Here is a 24770-nt window from a genome sequence, read left to right as displayed (position 1 = left end):
TCTTGTAGGAAATGTAATAATGATTCCTAATTATATCCCTTACTATATTAGTGAATATATTCATGTAGGATATGTTCCCATTCTCAAAAAAGACTTCATTAAAACTATCAATGATGGCATTCATTTTAAAGTGTGTGTGTGTGTGTTTTTTTAATTCTTGAGTTTTGTTTTAGAACCTAATCTTCCAATTCAGTCATCTTTAAAAATAGAATAATTAAGAGTAGAGTTTAAGATCTTAGGCTCATTAGGCTATCTGATTTTCAAGTTCTGGTTCTCTCTCTATTGTGTGATTTTAAAGAATTTAACTGTTTTAGGTTGTTTTTTTAATCTGCAATAAATAAATATCTGTGCATCATACTGTCATGAGAATGAAGTAAAATACAAGTTAGTAGAAAAGTACCTTGTCATCATAGGTGCCAGTAAGTTTGGCTAATTTTACAAGTTTCCCTTCAAATCCTAGGCCTGTCAAATCCTATAGAACATTTGAATTAAGAAGCTAGCTATCTTTCAACAACTGAGGTATCCTCTTTTTTTTTTCTCTTTTCATCTAGAAATTTTCTTTTAACTCTGCTAGTTCCTCATAGTACTTCAACCTAAGGGTCAAGAAATATAGTTAAATATAAGGTTTGTCCATGCACCTGAGATTAGAAATAAGATAATCTAACAGATCCTTTTAATGGAAGAAATTAAGGATCAGAACCAGTAATCATAGGAGGAAAGCAAAACAGAACAAAAGGCCAAGATACAAAGATACTCTTTCTCAGTATCTTTTGATTTCTGGTTTTATAATACTTGGCCAGAGGTAAGAACAAGAAAAAAATATCTATTTTATGTTTCTATTTTCTGGTTTCCCTTTCTTTATTTGTTTGCAGGGGACACAGGAGCACCTTGTATTCCACAGGCACTCAAGGTTGTCTCAAGGTCACTGTGATCCAGATAGCTGTGTGAAAGCCATCTTCCATCTATTGGGCATTGGCCTAGCAATACATAATAGCTCTTGAACATTCTAAAGCCAAAGACCTTCATCAAATCTTTTTACAAAGTATATATTTCATGTTTCTGATTAAATTAACTGGTAGGTAGGTATTATTGTGGTTTTAATTTCTTAATAAACTATTTTGGGAAAAACTTTTTCATTTGTCACATGTTAACAATATCTAAGGGAAAAGATTTGATGGTGGGTTTGAAATAGGCATTGTTATTTTTATCTTGTTTCTTGTATTAACAAACTGAGGCACATAGGGGAAGAGACAGAGATTAAATACTTCTCCAAGGGACCAAAAAAAAAAAAAAAAACACTGGCAAATGGCAGTACCAAGTTCAAATTAAAGTTTGATGCCATTGGTACCCATGATTAGAGAAAGAGATGTGGAGAATAGAATAGAGACTCTGAGGACCAGGCAGGTACAAGATGTTCAAATGGTATTATGATAAATTCTACCCCCTTACCCTGTTTAAAACTTGATCTTAAATGTAAGAATTCTGATCCACACTTCTATTACTGGCAATTATAAGGTCGATCTAATTCACAATTAATTCACAAAATGATTAAATATTTTATGGGTGAGATTATTTTTTCTTCTGATAATTCCAGAATAAACTCTTTGATACTTATTATAAATACTTCTTAAAAGTACAGTAATTATTTTTTGGTTTATTATACTGAAATATTGTTATGCATTCTTGACCTTTAAGAAGACGAAGTGTGGAATTTTAGTTGGCATTTCTTTTGTTATTTTCTTCTAGATAATCCCTGTGGACACCTACAATGGTATATACAATTAGCAACGGCAGCACTGTCTACATACTTTAGAATCACCATGTAGATTGCTGTGCATGTTTAATTACTACCAAAATTGTTGTGTATGTCTGATTACTACCAAAATTTTTTTTCTGAGAAAAAAAAAATTATGTTGTTGAGATAAAACCTTATTTAGTAAAGAAACAGTGTACTTGCCATTAATTCTTCATCTTATTGATCTTTCCCCTGAAAGTAAAAGCTAATTTTCAACATCCAGTTCTTTCATTCTATATCATTTGTTTGCTTCCCCATACTATTGGAAGCAGCAGTGGAAGCAGCCTTTTTACTGAAATTAGCTGGATGGACATGAATGGATAATTTTCTGCAGTATTTTGGGGAAATGGATGAAAGAATTTAGACTCTGAGCCCTAAAAGACCTAATGCAAAAGCAGATAGCTCATGTTTCTAGTTCTGGTAAAAAAGTAATTAGATAGATTTTGTGCTCTTGATAAAAGGTGAAGTGTGAGTGTGTGAGAGTCATAAAAAGATATATTTTGGCTTCAGAGACTAAGGGGAAGAGTGTTTTCATGGTCATCCTATTTAACAGTAAACTACTTCAAGGTGGGAACAGTAGGAACAGTGTCCACTTCATTCAGTGCCCTCCACACTGCCTTGCAGAGTACCTGGAGTTTAAGAAATTCTCAATGAATCTTTATTTTTTTAGATTTAAATTTAGGATGAAATCTATTTATTTGTTTTCCTTTTTATTGGTGCATTATAACAGTGGGATTTTTAATAATATATTCATACATGCACACAAAAAGCAGTATAATTTGATCGATTTTCATTCCCTAGTATCTCAGTACCTCCCCCTTCTCTCCCCTCCCTCCCCTTGATCCCCTTCTTCTATTCTACTGGCCTCCCTTCTATTTTTTAAAATATGTTCTAATTAGTTATACATGACAGTAAAATGCGTTTTGACACATTGTGCCCAAATGGAGCACAACTTCTCATTCCTCTGGCTGTACCTGGTGTAGAGTCACACCAATAGTATAATCTTAATCATGGAAGGGACCCAGGCAGTTATGTATCTGGCTTTTATGTCACATATTATCCCACTGAGTTCCTCTCAGTGTGATGTTCTGTTTGGTGGATGCCTCAGGGGAGTTTAAAATATTTATGTTTGAATTAGTATAGATCCTATGTCTACCTAGTATTCAGGTCACAAAAGTATCTTACTTTTCGCCATTTCCATAAGCCAATATTAGGTTACACTCAAAATATGTGAGACTGTGTTTTTATTAAAGTGGGATATAAAATTCTGCATTATAAGAATACTATCTTCTATTGATAGAGATTATGAAAAACCTGTTGATTAGTACCATGCATCATTTAGGCAGACATAAACATGAAAAAAACCTAGATAATTTTACTATTGTACTTTGAGATGATTTGATATTTATAGAAAAATTGTGAAGATATTGTCATCTGTCTTTCATCCAGCTTTCCCTAATATTAACATTTTATGTAATCATAGTACATCTCTCCAAACTAAGAATTTAACATTGTACAATACTGTTAACCACACTATAGACATTACTCAAATGTTAGAATTTCTCTATATTCCTTTATCTATGTAGCATTTAATCCAAAGCAAGATAGTATACTCTATATTTAGTCTTCATATCTTTGGGGCCCTAGGAACTGTGATAGTTTGTTAGTTGTTTAATGTTTTTTAATAATCTTGGCAGTTTTGATGAATAATGGTCAGAGGTTGTATAGAATTTCTCACAATTTAAGTTTTCCTGATCAATTTCATGATTAAACTGAAATTTTTAGTTTGGTAAAAGAAAAAGAGGCAATGTGTCATTCTCATTGTATTATATTGGGGGTACATGAGATCAACATGTCTTATCAATGATGATGTTCACTGTGCTCACCTAGAATCTGCAAAATTTCTCCATTGTGAAGTTATCATTTTTGTTTTTTGTCTTTTCTTTTTTCTTTTTTGGAAGTTCAGCCCACACTAAAGAGGATGAGAATTAAGCTCCTCCTCTAGGAGGAAGATTTGTCCTTTGTCTTCCATTCATTTATGTCAATACTGTCTCGTGAATTTTTATTTTACTCTTTTGGTTATAATAATTCAATACTGTGGTTATTTACTTTGTTGTTCAAATAATACCACCTATGGCCATTGGAAGCCCTTTCAGGTGGACACATATGTTTTTCTGATATAACTCCACTCTTCTTTTATTTATTTATTTTTTCTTTCTTCTGTTAGGTCTTCCTTAATTTCTGACTCTCCAAGATGCTCCCTGCACATCTTTTATCCTCCTTCAACCTTGAAATCAAACTTTCTCCAGTCAACATCTGAGTGTAGATGTGCTTCTAGGATGGTAGTATTTCTAACCCTGTTCACAGGTAGAGTTAATATACATATATACTAACTCATATATGTATGTATATATATATATATATATATATATCAATATTTATTTCCATATCTGTATATAATTTTAAATAAACATAGTCTGAACTATTTCCCTGACTCCAATTCATTCTAGATTTTCTTCCTGGTTTATTGGGACTTTTTCATCTGTCTGTGGAAAGTCTGGCTCTCCAAAAGCAATTGACTGATTTGTTCAACCCTAGTACAGTAATTTCAGAATTGCTAATCTGTATCCCTGAAAGAAAGAAATGAACAATTTTGAGGAGTATTTGTGCATATTTATTTTTGTCTTTATTCTTATGGTGTACAGTTGAAATATTTTTCATATTATTTATGTCATAAACTGACTGATTAAAAAAATTGAAAACAGAGTATACAGCATGACTTACCAATTCAAAGCAAAACTGTCAACTCTCAGTTGTATGCATCAGAGCTAAAGTCAATCATCAGTCTAATCAGTGCTGAGATAGATGATAAATAGATAGGTAGGTAGATAAATAGAGCTATATATCTACTTTGCAATAACAGTCCTCTTTTCCCCTAGTCTCATAGACTTACAATCAGAAATTGGTCTCTGACAGTCTTGTATTTTTCCTTATTACTTTATGTCTTACTCTCAAGTTTGTTTCTAGATAAAAACCATTAGTTTCAGAAAGAGTTCTGGTGGGCTGAGGAAACTTAACTTTGGATAATTATTTAAATATTTTGACCTCACTTTTTAAAAAAAATTCTAAATGAGCATAATAAAATCCCTTCTACTATTTACTCATTATAAGAATCTATCTAATCCATTTTTTTTACTGAATGAAGTAACTAAGTAATCATATCTATATGTGTCTACCAAGTACTTGAAATGAAAGGGCTAATATTTAAATTTGAATAGGTATTGTCTTTTAGAAAAAAAAGGGAAAAATATCTATCATGCTCAATTTTCTGTGTATTTAGGTTGATTCTAAATAATGCAAACAGAGATAGACTAAGATAATTGTTATAACATCTTGTTGTTACATGAAATAACATCTTTTTCAATTTTAATTTTCTGTGAGCACATATTATTCTTGCAGAATAAAAAAACTGAATAATATATAAAGACCTTTAGTTGTATAAAGCAGATCAAGTTTGAAGATATTCAAATCCATAGACAAAATAATCAATCCAAAAATATCTGACAAAAACTCAACATATTAAGAGCAACACTGATAATTTATGTTCCCTGTAATTAAATATAATCCCTTGAATTTCTTAGAAAGATGTGATGGAATGGTATGTACATGGATTTAGGGTACTAGCAGTGTAAGTAGAGCAAGGGCCTAGCCAGGATATGCTCATCAGAATTGTATTTTGGTTGGTTGAGGTCACCAAATGTGTCCAATATATCAAATCTTACTCTAACATCATATGACAACTTTAAAGCCACAAAAAATGATGTATTTGTGAAAATGAGCATAAAAAATAGATTCCTATTTATTGTTTAATTTTATTACTCTACAAAAGCATGCATATTAAAGCAAAGGATTTAGTGGATTGAGGAATAGATTACTTGTATTATTAAAAATGCACTAAATTTTCTAGATATCTGGAAACATCTAGGGGAGACTGCTTTTACTTTATCAAAAAGGTTTGGGTTAAAGCATAGGTGAGTGAGTGGAATGGAAGTGAAAAACCATTGTCCAATACCTACCATGTATCATGTACTAGGCTGCATCCTCTGAAAATTATTAATTCAGTAACTATCTACCACCCAACTTTGCAATGTGGATATTTGATTCTCATCTGAAAAAATGAGAAAACTGAGACTAACATTGAATATGGAATTATACAACCCATAAATGTTAAATTCAATGCCCTGACACAGAATCAGTCTATCTCCAAAGTCTTTGTTCTATAGAACAAAGACTTTGGAGATAGACTGATTCTGAATTATATAGAAAATCTTAATATACTAACTGAAGAAAAACAAGAAGCAAATATGTCAACAAGACATATCAGGTAATTTATGGTCAAGTCAAACTCAAATGATCTTTCCCAAATACTCTCTTGGTGGTATTGTAACAGTAAGTGTCAAATGTGACCTCTGATTTGTGATTTTTGTAACAAATGACATAACTAGATTTCCTGTTCATGGAAAAAATATATGTGTAAATCAACTTCTTCAATTATTTATTAAGTTAATCCCAAAGACCAGAATGGTCTGAGTTCTGTAAAACTGTCAGCCACTTGCAACATAGAAAACTAATTGGTAAGGAACAGACATGATGACCATATGACTTCCAATAACATACCTGCTTGAAAATTTAAGTAACAAGAAATATCATATAAATGCCATGTATTTTATTTGTGAAAAAGTCTAAAATGATATTTATTTATTCGATATATATTTACTGAGTGGCTATTATTTCAGTATTCTCATCCGTGGAAAACAAGTTTCTTGGTCTCACAGGACCAAGAAATATTACAAACAAATACAGTGTAATGTGAGATAGTGATAGTGTTTTGAAAGAAATAGAGCATTGTTAGAATACAAGTTTTTTCTTTCTAGGGCATCAATGAAAATGTTAAACCTTCCTATCTAGGAGGTGATTTGGGCAAAGACCTGAATATGAAGTTGTGAATATATCCATATCTGGGGGAAGAGAATTCTAGGTAGAGGGAATAGCAAGTATGCTTGATGTGTTGAAAGAATGGCAAAGAGATAATGCAGCTGGAGAAGAGTGTGGAAGAACATGAGAGGAAGTGAATTAGCAAGGGAGCTAATGTAGAACCATACAGATCATGGTAAGAAGGTGAGATTTTTGAATGTGATGAGAAATAACTCTTTACAAAACAACACTCTGGCTGCCATATTGAAAGAGGAGAAGGGCAAATGTGGAGGCATAGAGGTCAGCCAGAAGACTGTAGAAATAGCATAGACAAGGCAGCACAGAACTTCCATCTGCCCTTAGCTGGAAAATGTAGGGAAACTAGTGTTCTAAAACATATAAGTCTTTTCCTAATCAACACTTAAAATTGTGATACATTTTTTTCATCATTGAAATACAGTTTATTTTTATCTAACTATGTTATGCATTCTCATTTCAATTTGCCTTATGCTTCTTAGTAATATCTCATAGCTTCTAGGACACTGCTACAAACATTATATGAATTCCTTTTTTTTCACATATATACACAATGGAATATTACTCAGCAATAAAAGAGAATAAAATCATGGCATTTGTAGGTAAATGGATGGCGTTGGAGAAGATAATGGTAAGTGAAGTTAGCCAATCCCAAAAGACCAAATGTCGAATGTTTTCTCTGATATAAGGAGGCTGACTCATAGTGGGGAAGGGAGAGGGAGCGTGGGAGGAATAGGTGAACTCCAGATAGGGCAGAGGAATGGGTGGGGAAAGGAGGGGCCATGGGGTTAGAAACAATGGTGGAATGTGATGGACATTATTATCCAAAGTACACGTGATACACTTTTTAAAAATCTATAGAATGGAACAGAAATTTTATCAAGTATCAGATGCCAGTGGGATTTTGGAATGCATTTTCAAAGTACTTATTAAAGGCTATACAGATTATGCCATTTATATAGGTTTGAAAGGGTAAAGTTTCTAAGCTGGAAACCTTGAATTGAAATGTAAAAGATTAGGTACTATTAAGTTCCTCTGTTACACCCAGATTCCTGAGATAGTTAAGACAACGCCCTACTGGCCATTCAGCCTAGGGCCCAGTGCAGTTTGTCACAGGGCCCGAACGAATCAGTTTGAATGTGTACCCAGTTTAGAAGTGACCAATCACCCCTGCCCAGCCTGTTCCCGCCAATGGATGGACTAATCATGTATCAGAGTTGTTGTTCAATTTTCCCGCGCCTCATGATGATTTGTTCTGAGCCCCCCACCCTCCCCAAAAAGTGTACTTAAGCTCTGCTTGACCTCTGCTCTGGGCTCCGGGCTGCTCTCCCTTCTTGAGTGAGCATGGAGTCCCAGCGCGCTGGAACGGATCCAATAAATCCCCCTTGCAATTGCATGAAGCTAGTCTCGTGGTCTCTTTCTCCGACGTTTCGCCAGACCCTTACAGGTTTATGAAAAATACGTGCCAAGAAATATTCTGACAAAGGGAAAAGGCAATGTTTTTGAATTGACGGGAGCCTTGCACTTACCTGAAGGTGGTTACAATGGCCTACATTCCCTCTTAGCCTTCAGATTTTGAATATCTCAGAATTGTTGGCAAGTATGTCTCTGCCTAGTTACTGATATCTAGATATAAAGTGATGGTATCTTAGGGACTTCATTGGGTTACTGGGTGAATGAACTATAGGCACTTGCATATATCCTAGTGAAGTAGAGGGACTGACAGCTCAAAATGCCAAAATTTCTAGTATGCCTATAACTGATTAACTGTATCTCTAGGTATACACTGGCTTGCATATTTCAGAGACAACAGAGGAAATGGTGCTTAGAAAGACTTGGCCTTAGGTGTATAAATCACCAGAAAGGAATGCCGCAGTCTTGGCTGGGCACAGAATCACGAGCCACCACACAGCTTTGTAGATTCAAACAGCAATTCTTTATTCCCGAACTCACACCGGCCTCCACACACGTTCTGGGGCAAACCCAGTTCTCCTGCCACCCAATTCACCTACTCCACGAGGCCTTTTTTCCCAAAGTGCTCTCTGAATCTCATGAGAACTCAACGGGAGCTCAGGCAGGAGGAACGTCCTAATTCCAGCAGCAATAATCCTCAACATCGAACTTCCCTAAAATCCAAGGTCTTAAACTGGGAACGCCCTTAACCCAAGGAGCGGGATACTTCCTCAAACTGCAGGACACACCCTAATCCTGGATCCTCCCTGGTCGTTGAGCAGGGTCACCTTTCTCAAACACACATGCAAGGTCAACAGCGAATTTAACATGGGGTACGCTGGCAAGGAAATTTCGATGCGTCATTCCTACTTGGTAATGGCCCTCAGCAGAAAGGCTAGGAGGACTCTAAATTAGACATTGTTCCCTCTTTAGCATCATCATCAAAATTAAAGATAGGCAGGTGGTTGATAAAGTGGAAGAAAAGATAAGAAGAATGATGTTTTTGATATACTATCAGACCTAGATTTGCCTGTTCTGTTAGAAATTCTACAACAATTATTTAAAATGTGGACTTGGAGCTGGCAGGTCAATAACATGAAACATAAAGATAATAGATAAAAAACAATAAATAAATACAACATAACAATTTGGGACTCTGTGCATTTATGTAGGATACAAACAGAAGTTTAGTGTTCCACAGATATCACATGGGTTTGGACAGAGCTTGGAGACATTAAGTCAGACCCTCTACCTAACTAGTAATATCATAGAGTTTAATATTTCCCTTCCTGCTTGACCTGGTGAGGCAAGAGACAGATCACAAGGCCATCTTCTTCCAGGTTCCCATATTTACTGCAAGTCAAATGTTCCCTTTGCTAGCTATCCGTTTCACCCCTGCCCTGTTTCTTGCGACATAGCTAATGATCCATAGCCTCACTCATTCTCAGTCTCTCCCCCTCCTTTTATTTTTTTCTATGAACCTTGAAGCCAGAGGATAGAATCATCTTTCAGTTTTCCCACCAGTTTTCCCATTAGGTAAGCCTTTCCTGTCAAAAAGGAGAAAAAGATACTGGTTTACAAATGAACTATTACCTATCAGACCTCTAAACAGCATTTTCCAGTTTCCATTAATTTTGACCTAGAAAGTCTGTAAAAGTTGCATTGAGAATTCTGGCTGTCCCCATTAATCTCCTCATCCTTCAATTTTGATTAAGGTCTATTTGATTTATCTGTGTTAATAGACTCTGAGTACTCTGTCTCAAGTCATATTTGAATGGGATAAGGAAAAGAAAAGAAATATCACAGGAAAGAGTAAAGATTAAGTTGTCTGCATTTTTCTAGTGAGCTTGCTATTTCAGTACTATAGCTAATAAAACTGTAGTGCTATGAAGTTTATCTAAATATATCCTGCCTCTGTCAACTCTGCAAAATAAATATTTATTACATGTTTCAATAAAAAATTACGTTTTGTTTTTCTTTGATGAGATTTAGTTGGGTTCCATAATTTTATATTAAGAAAGAGTAATTGGGATATTTATGAATTTTTAGAGGAGAGGAATTTTTAGAGAAAATTTAGTACTGAAATATAACATAATCTCACATTGAAGAATAAAGAGTTAAGTCTTTAGTTGGGTATTCTCAAAGTATAAATGAAAATAATTTTGTTTTCCTAGTTCTAAACTCCCGAAAGTGGGTGGAATGGAGTGGGGATGAAGATCAAGAAGTATTTGAGGAGGCTCAACATTATTTCATTGTTTTTAATCTATGTAAGTTCTCTTCCAATAGATAAATGTGGAAAAAACAATTAGCTTTTTTTTTTTTTTTTAAAGTGTCAATGGAGATTGTGATTCACCTCATGATAGACTTAGGTTCTTAACACTGAACCTCAGCATGACAACTGCTAGCCAAGGCCAACATTTGCACACTAGCAGTTTGGAGGCCATACAACTCAGAGGAGCAAAATTCTCTCTTAGCAACTTGGCTTCCAGGCTAAAGTCCACAAATGTTTCACAAGCTCAGTTTATCATTGTAAAGGTATGGCTAAAGGTTAAATTCCTCTGTCTTATCTGTTGGAATGTCCTTCACAAGAGGAAAAAAGAAAAAAGAAAGAAACCTAGAAAAACTGTTATCCATCCACTTTAAATATACTTTTGTGAGTGATTCTTTTTTTGTTGAAACCTCCATCTCATCACTGAAGCTTAGCTTAAATATAGACTATGCTCTACAAATTTCACATACTAAGAGAAAAACTTTTTATAAAGGCCAATGGAGGGGGGAGAGTGGACGTCAGGGGGCGGTTTGGGGGAGAAGACCAATGAAGTGTTAAGAATGGATTCAGATGTATTTGTTTTTCTTTTGTATTTCTAATGTTTAGCATGACACATGGTCATTATGTAGTCCTGATGTTAAAGAAGATTAATGTTGAATAGAAAAATAAGAATAAAATAACTTCTCATGATGTTTTGATTATATTACTTGAGATTTATTTCAGTAGAAAAGCTAGGACAATATTCTGGCATTCCTTTCTGGTGGTATTTCATAAATAATCCTATGAAATGTAATCAAAATGTGAGATTTTTTTCTTGCTGAGAATTCTTAAGGTGTGACGTGTTCTGATAACCAGCTGTTGGGAATAGATTTGATTTTCTTAAAGGGTGGTCCATAAGCACCAGAAGTTATTTTCTGCATTTTCAAAGTATTTAAAAATCTACAAATTTATACATTCAAATATTTTATTTAGAAAATTGATTAAAATGTCACATAAAGTTGTATTAACTACATATATTAACAGTCCAGATCTTTATGCAACTCATTAAAAGAAATCTAAAGACTTTTGGATTGTCCCTGTTTCATAACAAAAGAAAGTTTAAAAAGAAGACAAATGGAGTTATGCCATTACCTTGAATACAATTTTGAATGTCTAGAAAACACAGTTAATAATGGAACCATATACAGAAATAATAAAGTGTAATAGTGTATTTGTTTCACAATTTCTTAATCGAAGATGTAATAATTTTCAAGTAGTAAAAATTTCACCACTTAACATTACATTTTTAAGTTTCAGCTGCTTTTAGAATTAGATTTATATGAAAATATTCTATTCTACACCATATAAATCTATACACATGTCATAAGAAGAATTATAGTAATATATTTTAAAAATCAATAATATTTCATTTAAAATTAATAATTTCTGGAGGAAGAATAACAAAATCTTGTTTGGGGAACTGTTGAAAAGGCGTAAAATACGACTGACATGGGGGTGATTATATAACTCACCTTTGTGGAGTGACCCCTGGTTCCTGGTGAGATATGTCAACTTGGCAAAAAAACGAGCAGGCTCTGGTAGACACCCTGAAATCACGGCTTGATAACTAGCCAGCCACACAGGAAGAATTTGAGTTATGATTGATGACAGCTGAATTTTGAACTTGCTAAGAAAAAAGTTCATATTTACCGGGAGCTGCAACTTCTTAACCTAAAGGGAAAGCAAAAGTTGTTATTTTTGGTCAACAGGGAACACTCCATGGGTTGCACTCAAATCTTATCGCTCTTTTCTCCATATTTATGACCTTATACCTAATTGTGCAGAACACTAGGTTTTCTTCAAAACTGAATTTACTCTGGCAAATATGTTCGTCCTCTCACTTACCTTTTGAAGAAAATAAACTAAATCTATTTCAAAAAGTTAGATAAATAAAACTAGATTATAAGGTAGTTTATTTCTTTAATCAATAATCTTTATGTATTTTATTAAATCGTTAAAAGAATGAAAGCTAATGTTCTTCAAGGGAAAAAAAAAAAAACTGACATCTTAACCTCATTCACTACTCCTGAAATTACAGAAATCCCTTGTACCCATGCTGGCCTGAATTACCTGTCATTGTTCAGATAGAGTCTCCAACATGGCATCATTGTTTAAATCCTGTTTGCTCACTTCCCTAGAGTCTGATTAACTTCTCCCCCACCAATTCCTGGGTGCTTTCCAATTTATGGGTGTTATCTAACTCATTATTTTCTCATATTCTGATACTGATCAGGCAAAATTAAGCTGAGTAAGCACAGACACAGTGCAACTATTTTCAGTAGTAAAATTATGTAGTTAGCTAATATGATTTTCTTTCCTCTGATTTAGAACAAGCTTGGCATTGGGTAGCCAAATGATGGTTTTAAGAAATGTGAGCATGCTACTGCTCACATAGGAAATTCCTAGTAAAACAGCTACCATCAAGGGATATAAGTATAAACACATAATTGCACAGATCTCTTTTCATGCATTTGTAATGTGTTTCCTAAATTGATATCACTTGGCAATAGTTATAAATTTATGACTGACCAAAAAGGGTTACAATTATGGATTATGGGTTTGTTCCTAAGGATCCCACAGAAAAATTGAAAAGTCAGAATAGTATTTAAGGCAGAAGAACAATTTCAATCATCATTTTTTCCATATTTCAGACAAAATACATTGTCTCAAAACTATATAATAATGGTGTATTGAGGCTTGCTCAAAGAGCCACAAAAATCTGCAAACATATGAATAATTCCAAATAGCCATTATAAACTATGACAGTGATGGTATTGATTTCTTTTATTGGCAATGAGAATTTTATGGGATTGATTTAAAAAGAAAATTTGCATACTACCTTACCAAAATAAGTCATCCATCCTATTTTTCTCTCTTTCCTTTTCCATTATCACATTCATTGCACACTATAATTATACATGTATTTGTTTGCATGTATGTTGATCATCTCTCTTCAGAACCAGAATATAATTTATGTTTCCATGAGACCAGATATCATGGCAATTCTATTCATCAATATATGCTTAACACCTATACCCATTGCTGTTAAATGCTGAGTAAATGTTAAATCTACTACTTGTAAGCACTCAACAAATGTCTACATCTAATGGACCTAAATGGGATTACATAAACTTGCTGTCTCAAGTAATCTAAGACAGATGGCTAAACTGAGATAGATTAACATATGGTATATGTATATGTCATATATATATATATATATATATATATATATATGTGTGTGTGTGTGTATATATATATACACACACACACACACACATATACACACACACACACACACACACACATATATATATATATATATATATATATATATATATATATATATATATTTAAAACATGTAGTAATGATTTAGTAAATAACAACTTGATGTATTTGTTTTGTTAATAATAAATATATCTTAAAGTTGAAAATTTACCATCAATGTTCACTATAATGATAAACATTATTTCCCCACAAAACATAAATCTATTAAGTCTAAAGCCAACACTGAGCTTAGAGGAAATTTTATACATGGAACAAAGAGTTTGCCAGTAATTTTGTGAACTGCACTATCTGAAACAAGATAAAATTTTTGTCATAAATGTATTTAGTTTTAATTTATGTTTTAAATAAAAAGAAATGGTGTAGAATGTGGGTGGTTTGGCTAAATATCAGTTTGAGGATGGTATGTGGTGAGAAGAGAGACTTAAAAGTTTTAGCTGACTCCAAGTTTCATGTGAATATTATATTGGGGAACAAAAACCAAAGGAATCATTGCTTGAACTATAAAAACAAAGTGTCCAGAACATATTATATGGTAAACTAGCCTTCCAGTCACATCTTCATGTTCTGTTCAGCTCACGTCCTACATTCTATAAGAGACACAGGTAAACATGAGCTTTTCCAGAGACAAACACATTGAAGACACAGGAGACATGGAAATATCACAGGGGCAAAAAGCATTTGCTTAAGCTCTCAATGTGCCACAATCATTGTTTTCAATTACACAAAGGGTTTATCCAGTAGCTCTAAGTCTGGCCTTGCTAATGTGGTACCAAAGAACTTGACTCAAACTTAGCAAGATCTTTCTGGCAAAATAATAAAAGTATTGGAATGAAATGCTTTTTAATATAATGAGCTTCATGAACCCTGGGATCTTCAAAGAGAGGGCAGAAGTCAGAGAAGAAGTTGATTTAATTATCTAGGAAACTCAACTATCGTGTTCTAAATAAATAGCTTACATAATGAATCCTTTGAGCCATGAGTAGTTTCTATTAAAAATCATCATGAACTTGTTCTCTTTACTCTGCTCAAATCATGTCATTACTTTTAGTAATTTTCTACTACCCTCTAGAGCATATTGAGTTTATCTTTTCTTTTACTTGGTTTACTGCAATCCCAAGCAATAATCTCAATGACCTATAATTCAAAGGAGAATGGTGATTTTTTTTTAAATGAAAAGGGTAATCTGTTGACCTGAGGATGCTGTCAACACACTTCATTATTTACCAGGACTCTCTAACCTTTAACCTTCTGCCTCACATTATAGGAGTCATGCAGGTTGCACTCTGATCACCTAAGTGAGGCCAATGGAATGAATCCCTGGTGATTAAGCAGCTGATGAGTCACATCTGATCTCTGCTTCCAGTGCTGAGTGTTGGGAGGCCAGGAATGGTTTCTTCTTATTACATAGTTAAAAGGTTTTCTCTTGGGCTGGGGATATAACTCAGGTGGTAGAGTGCTTGCCTGGCATGCACAAGGCCCTGAGTTCAATCCCCAGCATCACAAAACAAAAAACAAACAAGCAAACAAAAAAAACTTCCTCTCACCTTCAATAGCTATCACATGATGAGGATGGGAGTGGGTTTGATGGAGGGAGTGGGTAGTGAGCCCTAGTGAAAATATCGTTTGACTGGGTTTCAGGAAGCTGCTAGGAAATGTGAGATTTGATATAATTTGTTGACCTGAGGATGCTGTCAACAGATTTCATTATTTACCAGGACTCTCCAACCTTTAACTTTCTGCCTCACATTATAGGAGTCATGCAGGTTGCACTCTGATCACCTAAGTTTTATAAGTAGGCATGAGGGGAAACTCAGAGTTTAGACTGTATATTTATGTCATTCAGTGTCCCTCAAAATGATCTGTTAAAAATTGCATATTTTTCACACCACCTCCAGCAATTTTGATTCATGGAATAGAGGGTTTTGGGGTTGGGAAGTCAAACTTCCTAATAAGGAAGTTGGGTGAAACTCAGGCACATAGACTGCACACTGAAATGACATTTCTTTATATTTTTCAGGTGCATCCCTTGGAATTGAGAGCTAGTTATTAAAGCAAAGGGCTATGGCGAGTGTCAAGCTTGTATGTGTGTGTGGCAGTAGGGGAGGAGGGCCTCAAACATTTGAAATACACATTATGGACTACTATAGAAAGTATTAGATGCTGAGATATAGGGAAGGTAGAATAGTATTGAGTGACAAACCTCAAGGAAAAGAATAATTCAATAATAGGAAAGAGTTTCAGAATTTGCTTAGGGCTTGGATGTCAAACTTCTAGGTAATAATTCACAGAAAGATAGACTACACAATTTGCTTAGGAGTTAACATAAACTGGAATCACAGGCCATTATCCTTGCTATTGCACTAGGAGCTTTACCAGGACAAGGAGACACATTTCTATTCAAGCCACATACTGCTCCAGTGCTAAATGGTGAACTTAGGAAACAAGATATTAGGAGAAAAACAATCACATAATGTTTGATGCAGTTTTTCTGTAATGATTACCTCTGTAGATTTTGAAAAGGTGTTGATTCACTTCCTCTCATCTTTTACTGGACTAGCTACATTAAATAACATAAGATCACATAGGTAATTTGCCCCTTTTTTCATTTGTATGTAAATGAGGAGGTTATTGACATAATCCCAATCAATAATCACTATTTCTTTCATGTTTTATTATTGCATTCAAAGATGAGAAGAAACTCATAAGAAATCTTCAGTGAGAACGACAACCTGAATCAAATAACTCAAAGACACTCTGGACACCAAGAACCAAACAGAACAGAGTAAAAGTGGGCTGAAGTTTATCCAGTTTACTTTGCCATCATCTGTCTCAAAGAGATGTGGGTTTGTAAAACTTAACTGCAGCTCCTTATTTACAAGAAGGGATTGAACACAGAAATCTTCTTCCAACCTTTAACTCAGAGTAACCAAAGATACAACTTCCAATAAAGCTATTAACATACTTTGGATCAGATATGGCTGAATAAGTAAATTTTAAGAATAAAGTATGTCATTTAATAACTCAGAAGTATTTGAAATTTGAGGAACTCTTTCTAATTTAAGATGCTAAGAACAATGAGCATTTGGGCCTTCGTTCACTTATTTCTTTGTCCTGCATTGCACAGGTTTCCTTGGTATTAGCTGCCCTGGAATAGCTCTCAGTCTCCATCAAGGAGAGATACCCAGTGCAGGGCATTGAGTGTGTTGATGACTATTGTCACAGGGAAGCTCCCCGCAAGCCCTCAGCACCTCTTTTCCACAGGGGCACATAACTCCCTCTTCTTGTAGGTGACCTGGAATACTTCTAATAATGTACTTTGTAAGAAGAGGTAATCATTTTATAGAGTCTTTGAATCTTAACTTTTCTTAGTTGCTCAGATTACTCTTTGACTCTACTTATTCTCTTTTTAATTTTTTTTTCTGAAACACATAAACACATGTTAGCTCTTTGGTTTTCACTACCTATGCTATAGTTTCTCCTATTTTATTAGGACATAAATTAACTTCTTTTTAAAAATGCCTCATTTTTAAAGTATTAAAATGTATTAAAATTATTGCTAGGACTATGATTGGTTTTTAAAAGAGTCAAAAGTTAAAGCACTAGAAGTATCAAGAGAACTTTAATAGGTGAGGTGGCATTTGGATTGAAAAGCAGGATTATAGAGAGATCCATATGGTTTAGCAAGAGAAACCCTTCGAAGTTATGAAATACCATAAGAAGAATATTCACTACTTCAGAGAGTTATAGAAAACAAATGCTTTCATAAGTTCCTGGTCTTGAAACCATTCACTGGAGAGTCAAGCATTAACCTAATATTTTCATTTACATTTATTCTTGCTTTATTCCCTAACTTTCCTAGAAAAGGGAGAAAAAAATATTTCATTATTCAGACTCTTACTTCCATTTCCATTTCCCCCTAAATCTTGTGATCTATTTTTGTGATTTTTTTTTCCTACTTCATGGACAGAAATTGTCCAAAGTCATTAACATGATATAACAACTTAGGGGTTGTTGGTGTAACTCAGTAGCAGAGCTTGCATAACATGGTAGAGGTACTGGGTTCAATCCCCAGCATTGCAAAAAACTAAAAATAAACAAATAAAATAAAATTAGATGGTTCACAACCTTAGACAAATTAAGCATGATTGGTTGTTTTATTGAATTAAGTCTGCAAAGTACACGCCATTTCTCCCCAGTGTAACTACAGCAAAGGAAATTGTTTGTCATCTTTTGCTACTAAAAAGGAATCGGTCCCACTAATTCCATTGGCAGGATTGGTGCGTTTCTTGCCCAAAGAAAAAGTTGATCTCCAGTCAGTTTTTCTTGGTTTACATTAAAAGAAGAGATTAACTCTATTTTGAATGAACAAAATTTTCATTATGAATTAAAAAATATTATCTTTCCTTCCCTCCCTCCCTTCTTCCATCTCTCTTTCCTTCCTTTTACAATGATTAGCACCTATTAACTGTACATATTATGGATTTTATTGTGATTTCCATACATGTATGTAATGTGCTTTGATCATATCCACTCTCCCTTCTAACCTCTGATATTCCTAGCCTGTTCCCTTTCCAAATAGGTCCCCTTATACTTTCAAGACTTTAGGAAAATGGATGAAATGGGAAATTATTACATTAAGTGAAATAAACCATCAGGAAGACAAGTATTGCATGTTATCTCTCATATGTAGAATCAAGAAAATAAAACAAAATTTTAAAAATATTCTTTTACCAATAAAAATTCTGAATTATTTTCAGGACTTTCCCAGGATTAGCATGACATTTCTTTATAATCAAATTATCCTTATAAGAAATTTGGTAGGGAGCAATCTTTGATAGAGATTATAAAAAATGCTTTATCTGTACTTAATTTATGATAACTTTCAGATCTCTAGTCTGGTCAATTCCCTAAAATTATTCAAGATTGAAAGTAAAGGAAAACTTATAGAACAACTTATTCAAGATGTCAAAGCTTAAAAAATATGAGTCTTCCAGTTACATACAATTTTCATGCAATTTTAATATATAAAATGCTTGAAAGAAATGTTGTAATTTATAAGTTCAATTTTTATAATTTATTGTTGTAAAGTCACTGTATATAAACAAATAGTTTTGATAAGACAGATATCAAAATTATGCAGTTTAGAAGAATTTCTAGAAACATATATTTAAAGCTAAATTCCTGAAAAATTTCAGGATATTCTTCCATTAAATAGAAATAGCAGCTCATGCTTGAGCAAGCAAGAGGGATTGTGTGATAGACTTTAGGTTGGTATAGAAATAGTAATAGGAAGAAAATTGAATAGATGGATAACATTGGAAGTAAGAGAATAGACTTGTAAAAAATAAAAAGATTTTCAAAAACATTTTTAGAAACGTACATTTAAAGCCAGATTCCTGAAAAATCTCAGGATACTCTTCCTTTAAATTGAAATAGTAGCTCATGCTTTTTTTAGGTGATCAAGACTAAACAAAATAATTTGGCAGCAGTAATCAATGTATGAAGAGTCTCCAAAGTATTATAATTGGAAAAGTACATATTAAAGTAGGCATGTTGTTTTATTTTCTTTTTTGACTATTAAATATGTGTGTATACATGAAGTACCACATGAGATTCTAGAGTTAGGTGGAATTTGGTTGTAAAATCATTTTTTTTGTCTTCCTTGCCAAAAAAAAAAAAAAAACAAGAAAATAAAAGGAAAAGAAACCAAGATCTAGAGAAACAAATTCTGCTAACTCTCATCAGTTTTTTCCTGAGAATTAGAAAGCAACACAACCATTGTAAAACAGGTATATTCCAAATTAGATCTAGATCTTTATCATAACCTTCCAGCTCAGTTTAGTATGCACCTGTTGCTGACAGCAAATGACATTATTTTAAATGCAGGGCTGATTAATTATTGCTTTAGTTGCAAATGAACCAACTCTATATTTGATTATTTTTTTCTACTTCTGAACTTTGGGATATTTATCCTCTGAATGGGAAAAATGTACACCATATGTAAAGCATTTTCCATTGTACTTAAAGATGTTGGCTTTGTGTCTCATCCAAGACTTCTACTTTCTGTAAATTTATCCTGAAATCACCACAAGCACCTATTAAGTATCCCTCAGCACTACTGAATTTGCAGTTAAAGTGGGAATGTGATGTTTTTCTGGGTTAGAATACTAAAAGGAAAATTCATAAAGTAAAAATAACATTGCAATTTGGATTCTTTAATAAATGTAAGCAATATATACTGATTTTGTAATTAAAATACTTTGTCATTTTTTGTGTTTTAAATGGTGTATAATTTATATTCACATTCTACCCATTAATAATAAAAATGTTCCATCTGGAAACGAGTGTGACCATAACTCTTGCTTGGTCTCATTTGGAATTCGAGGATCTAAGGCTTTTCCCTCTGGCTCTCTGTGAGTCTTGTATTGCAATTTTGGTACTGTTCTGTCTGCTTTGGGAAGTATTTTATCCTTAGTTGTAATACAATATAACATGATATAATATTTATGTGTTACAGACAAATATTTTTAGGTGCACTTCTTTTTGGAGCTAGCAAACTAAGTTCTAGTTAGTCCTGGGATTCCATGATATATCTATACTAGATTTTTGAAAGACATGACCAAGAAAGTTGACTCTACTCTTTTACCTGGAGGTCCGTTATCTGTATAGATAGTTGGTATTACAATGCATAAAAATGATCTATGCAGTTTTTAAGACCACACATTATTAAGCTTTCTGTATACATAAAACATGAACTTGACTACACACAATGACCTCGGATGGTCTCAATCTCTAAGAAATGTGGAATGGTTTCCTGCTTCTTAATGTCTTTTCCTGTTAGTAAAGGGTAAGACTGCACAAAGAAAAAGAATGAAAACTTAAAATTGTATCCATGACTAAATGTGTGGGTGGGTAGGTGTGGAAAGAGAAAGAGAAAGAAGCACTCAGGATACAGAAGTTAGGACATTCTTAAAGTCTTTTTCTTTCTTTTTTTTTTTCCCTACTCTTATTGGTAGATTATTATTTGAAACTGCCATGTTTTGTTATAAAAATTTATTCTATAGACTATTTTGTGAGCCTTTATTGGATAAACAATTCAGCTGTGTTCATTTAGGTCTTTACTTGTTATTAAAATTTTAGTTTTTTTCTATGTGGGGATTGAATAAAAATAAAACATACTTAAATATCTTAATTATGTTTTGTGGCAGAAAATAATTTTTAAAAGTGGCATCAACTCTTATCTGATGGATTGTGTGATCACTCTGTTTAACTTGCTAATTTCTGGAGTCTTTCGTATTCACTATTCTGAGAATTATCATCAGGTGAAAGATGGTGCCTTGGTTATAAATATATTGAAGAAGATGGGATTGTAAAGGTTTATTTTTTGCAAGTGTTGTTAAAATATAGAGAAAATATCCATCCTGCTTTTGTACATTTTTCTCTATAAAATATGTAATTCTTTATCCAAAGACTAGTATTCATTAGTTAATTGGATTTTTTGCCTGACTTGTGTCGCTGTAGGTAGAACATAGGCAAAAGAAGCAGAAGCAACAAGGAGGCTGAAATTCAATGTCCCCACTTTCAACTTAAATTTCAAATAATACCAGTCTTTTAAAATTAACCTTAACTTTCACTGATAGTGTTTCTAGGCACTTTTGTAGGTTACCTTTGGGAACATGGAAGACTCTACTACAATCCCTAGCCAAGTTTCTTGGGTGTTACCAAGTCAGTTTTCAGAAAAATATTTTTTTTTCCTTCATGTAGCCCCACTTCAAGCACAAACCCTTATTCCTTGGTGATACACTTATTACTTTCTAATTTTGTTTGAGGCAGGTCCAATGGGGCAACATAGACATCTTCTTGGTTCTGGGACCTACAGAAGAAGCCTTTTTCTATTTCCCAAAATAGATAATAAAATTTTAAAAGGACTATTTTTATGTAAAGAAGAATTGAATTGCAGGATTCTATCATTTTAAATTTTCTATATAATTTTATTTTCTATGATAGAATGTTCTTGCTTAAGAATAATGTTAATAGAATGTTAATCTGTTGGTTTTCTATGAGAAGGAAGGTATGTCCTATGTCAAAGCTCAATAGTCCCTACTCCAGTGACATTCCTTTAAGGATTCCCCAAAATAGAAGGAACACCTACCTTGGGCACTCTGCTCACTAATCCTGGTGTCCCTGAGTGAGACCTGATCATTCTGCACAGCCCTAATCATGCTGCCTGGTGCTTCCTGTTAGGAGAGCCCATGGTGCAGTACCACTGGAGCACAGTTCTATGTCACCCCAGGGCATTATTAGTCTTTTCTCTATTGCAAAAAGTCAGTGATTTTGCTTAGGTTGAAAACAAAAGGCAGGGCTTGGAAGTTGGCTAGATTCACATCTTAGTTCTTCCACTTATTAGACATACATCTGAGCCAGTCACCAATTCCTGAGTCTCTCTTTATATATATAAACAATATATAAGGACTATCTCAAACAAGTACAACTGGAAAAATTTGCTGAACATCTAATTTAGAAATGTGTTTACTTGTAAAAATTTTCACAAAAAAGAAAAAACATGTTGAAAATAGTTTGACTTTACCAAGCATTTTCCTCAAGTTAAATAACTTATGCTATAGTCTTGATAGCAACTTTTTATTATTCTTCATTATTTGATATAGCCAGGAATATATGATGGCTCAATACATTTTTCTTATAAATGCTTTTTTTTTCTTTTCAGTATTCAATTAAATGGAAGAGAATCTGAGAATTTCCTAAGGATTATCTCTCTATTTTCTTAATAGAACCTGGAAACTAAAAGCATTTTTCTTTGAAGCCACATTTGGAAGATAATTGACATGGCTTAGAACTTTGTCAAAATACCCTGCAGAAGCAGATTCTGATTCTGGAGTTCTAGACTAAGGTCTTTGACATTTTTTTTCCCCAAAATCTCCCTAAGTAATTCTGGTGCTGCCAAAATTTGGTTGAGGAATAATAATCAAATGGTTGTCAACTGGCATGATAAAGAAGCTTCTGGGCTGGAAAAGCCTGCTGTCCAAAATGCTAGGCTCTTGGTGTGTGCTGCAGTCACAAAAGTGAAGCCAACAGGTCCTCAATTCACTCAGAGAATAACGGGATTGGCTTAGGAATGCAGAGAGAGGGGAAGGGAAAAAGAGATGCCCCCAGAGTGGCACAAAGATAAAGACAGAGAGGTTAACAAAGAGAATGAGAGTGGGAAGGAGGAAAAGGAAGGTAGGCCATCAAGAGAGAAAAGATGAGTCAGCTCACTTAGAAAATATGGCAAGAAAGATGAAAATAAATTCTAACAATTAATGGAGAAATAAAGAAGGTACAAAATCTACAGCAAAGAAGATAACTTTGGGTTTGTCTTGGATAGTTCAAAATACATTTTCGAATGGTCCCAGACCACTTCATGTTGAACAATGTTTGAGGCAATCACAGTTGTGGTGATGGGTTTGCAAATGACACTTAGAAAACCATGGAGTGTCCCTACATAAAGTACCTGCAGGATCCCTTGAGAAACTGCATGAGCTGATGAAATAGAAGCAAAAATCTCTGGCAATCACAGGGAAAAGGAAATGTGAGATAAAAACGTGAGTTTGCATAATTATTGCCATATCCTTTATAACAACAATAATACAAAAAAATTACGATTTATGAAGGTTTCAGGTGACAAATTTTTGCTAGTCCGATAATTGAATACATATCACCAGTTCAGTTTGGAGATTTAGAGTTGATGATAGTGGCAGTGAAAACACTGGAATAGAATCAGGTTTTATCTGTTAGGAAGCAGCATAGAATGATGCCTTGCCAACAGATCCTCAAGAACTAAGCTTTCAAGTAAGCTCTAGCATCTACTATTTCATAAATGCAATGAAGTCCTCTCAAGGGTATTCTTAAAACATCATTATTTTTTGAGTTTTTTCCTCTACATCTGCAGCATTTCTTAAATATGCTTCTCTTTGCTCAGTTATATATGAAACTATTTTTTGTCTCTTATTGTTAACCCTGTTAATAGGCTCCTAAAACAAAATTTAACAAGTGACTTTTCCACTCTATTGAAAAATCCTGCTAATAGGGTCAGAACACTTGTGGGCATCTAGCTAATAAGTACATATATTCCATCAGAAACACACTTCAAAGAACAAAAGGAAAATATTATCTGCATATTTATTAATTTTGCTCTTTAGACATATAATAAGTCATTTTATTGGTTTAACTATTTGAGCATGTATTAATTGAACATATTAGTTGGGTTCACTGCAACATTTTTATACATATATATCATTTGCACTGGTCACAACCAGTGAGAAAGTACTTTTAAAACTTCCTCTGTCCAGGTTCTTGAATATCATTCCACACATTACCTTCGAAAAGATTAATTCCTGGTTCTCCATATTCATGAAATTCTATTTGATTCTAATTGCCTTGGTAGGCGCACCTGAATGAAATTCTGAGCCTTACTAATTTTAAAGTTTCAAATATATATTTAGTTATCAGTAGGTTGAATAAATTGATATTAAATATTTTGAAATTATTGGCATTTTCTTGTGATAATACACGAATACAATTCTTCTTATATAAGAAAAATTTCCCTGTGATAGTAGGGAAAATTGAACAGCATACTTGTTTTCTAATAAAGAAACTGTAAGAGTGTTGTAAAGACATCTAATAAAAATCAAATATCTGATGTATTTGGCAGCTCTGAGTCTCTGATTCTGAATTTAGGAACCCACATTTCCAAGGAATGGAACTTTTCTTCTACATTCTATTCAGATTATCTACCAAGGCAGAGACTAAGATGAAATAATTTGTCCAAGTTTTACTAACAGCAACATATTACTTCAGTTTTGTCAAACCATATTAGGAAACATCAAGCAGTGGTTTTGTAGTGAACATGAGTCTTAGAACCT

The sequence above is a fragment of the Spermophilus citellus genome (genome assembly GCF_964194105.1).
Source record: "Spermophilus citellus genome assembly, chromosome: 5".
Classification (NCBI taxonomy): domain Eukaryota; kingdom Metazoa; phylum Chordata; class Mammalia; order Rodentia; family Sciuridae; genus Spermophilus; species Spermophilus citellus.
The sequence above is the reverse complement of the archived record's forward strand: the minus strand, read 5'-3'. Positions refer to the sequence as shown.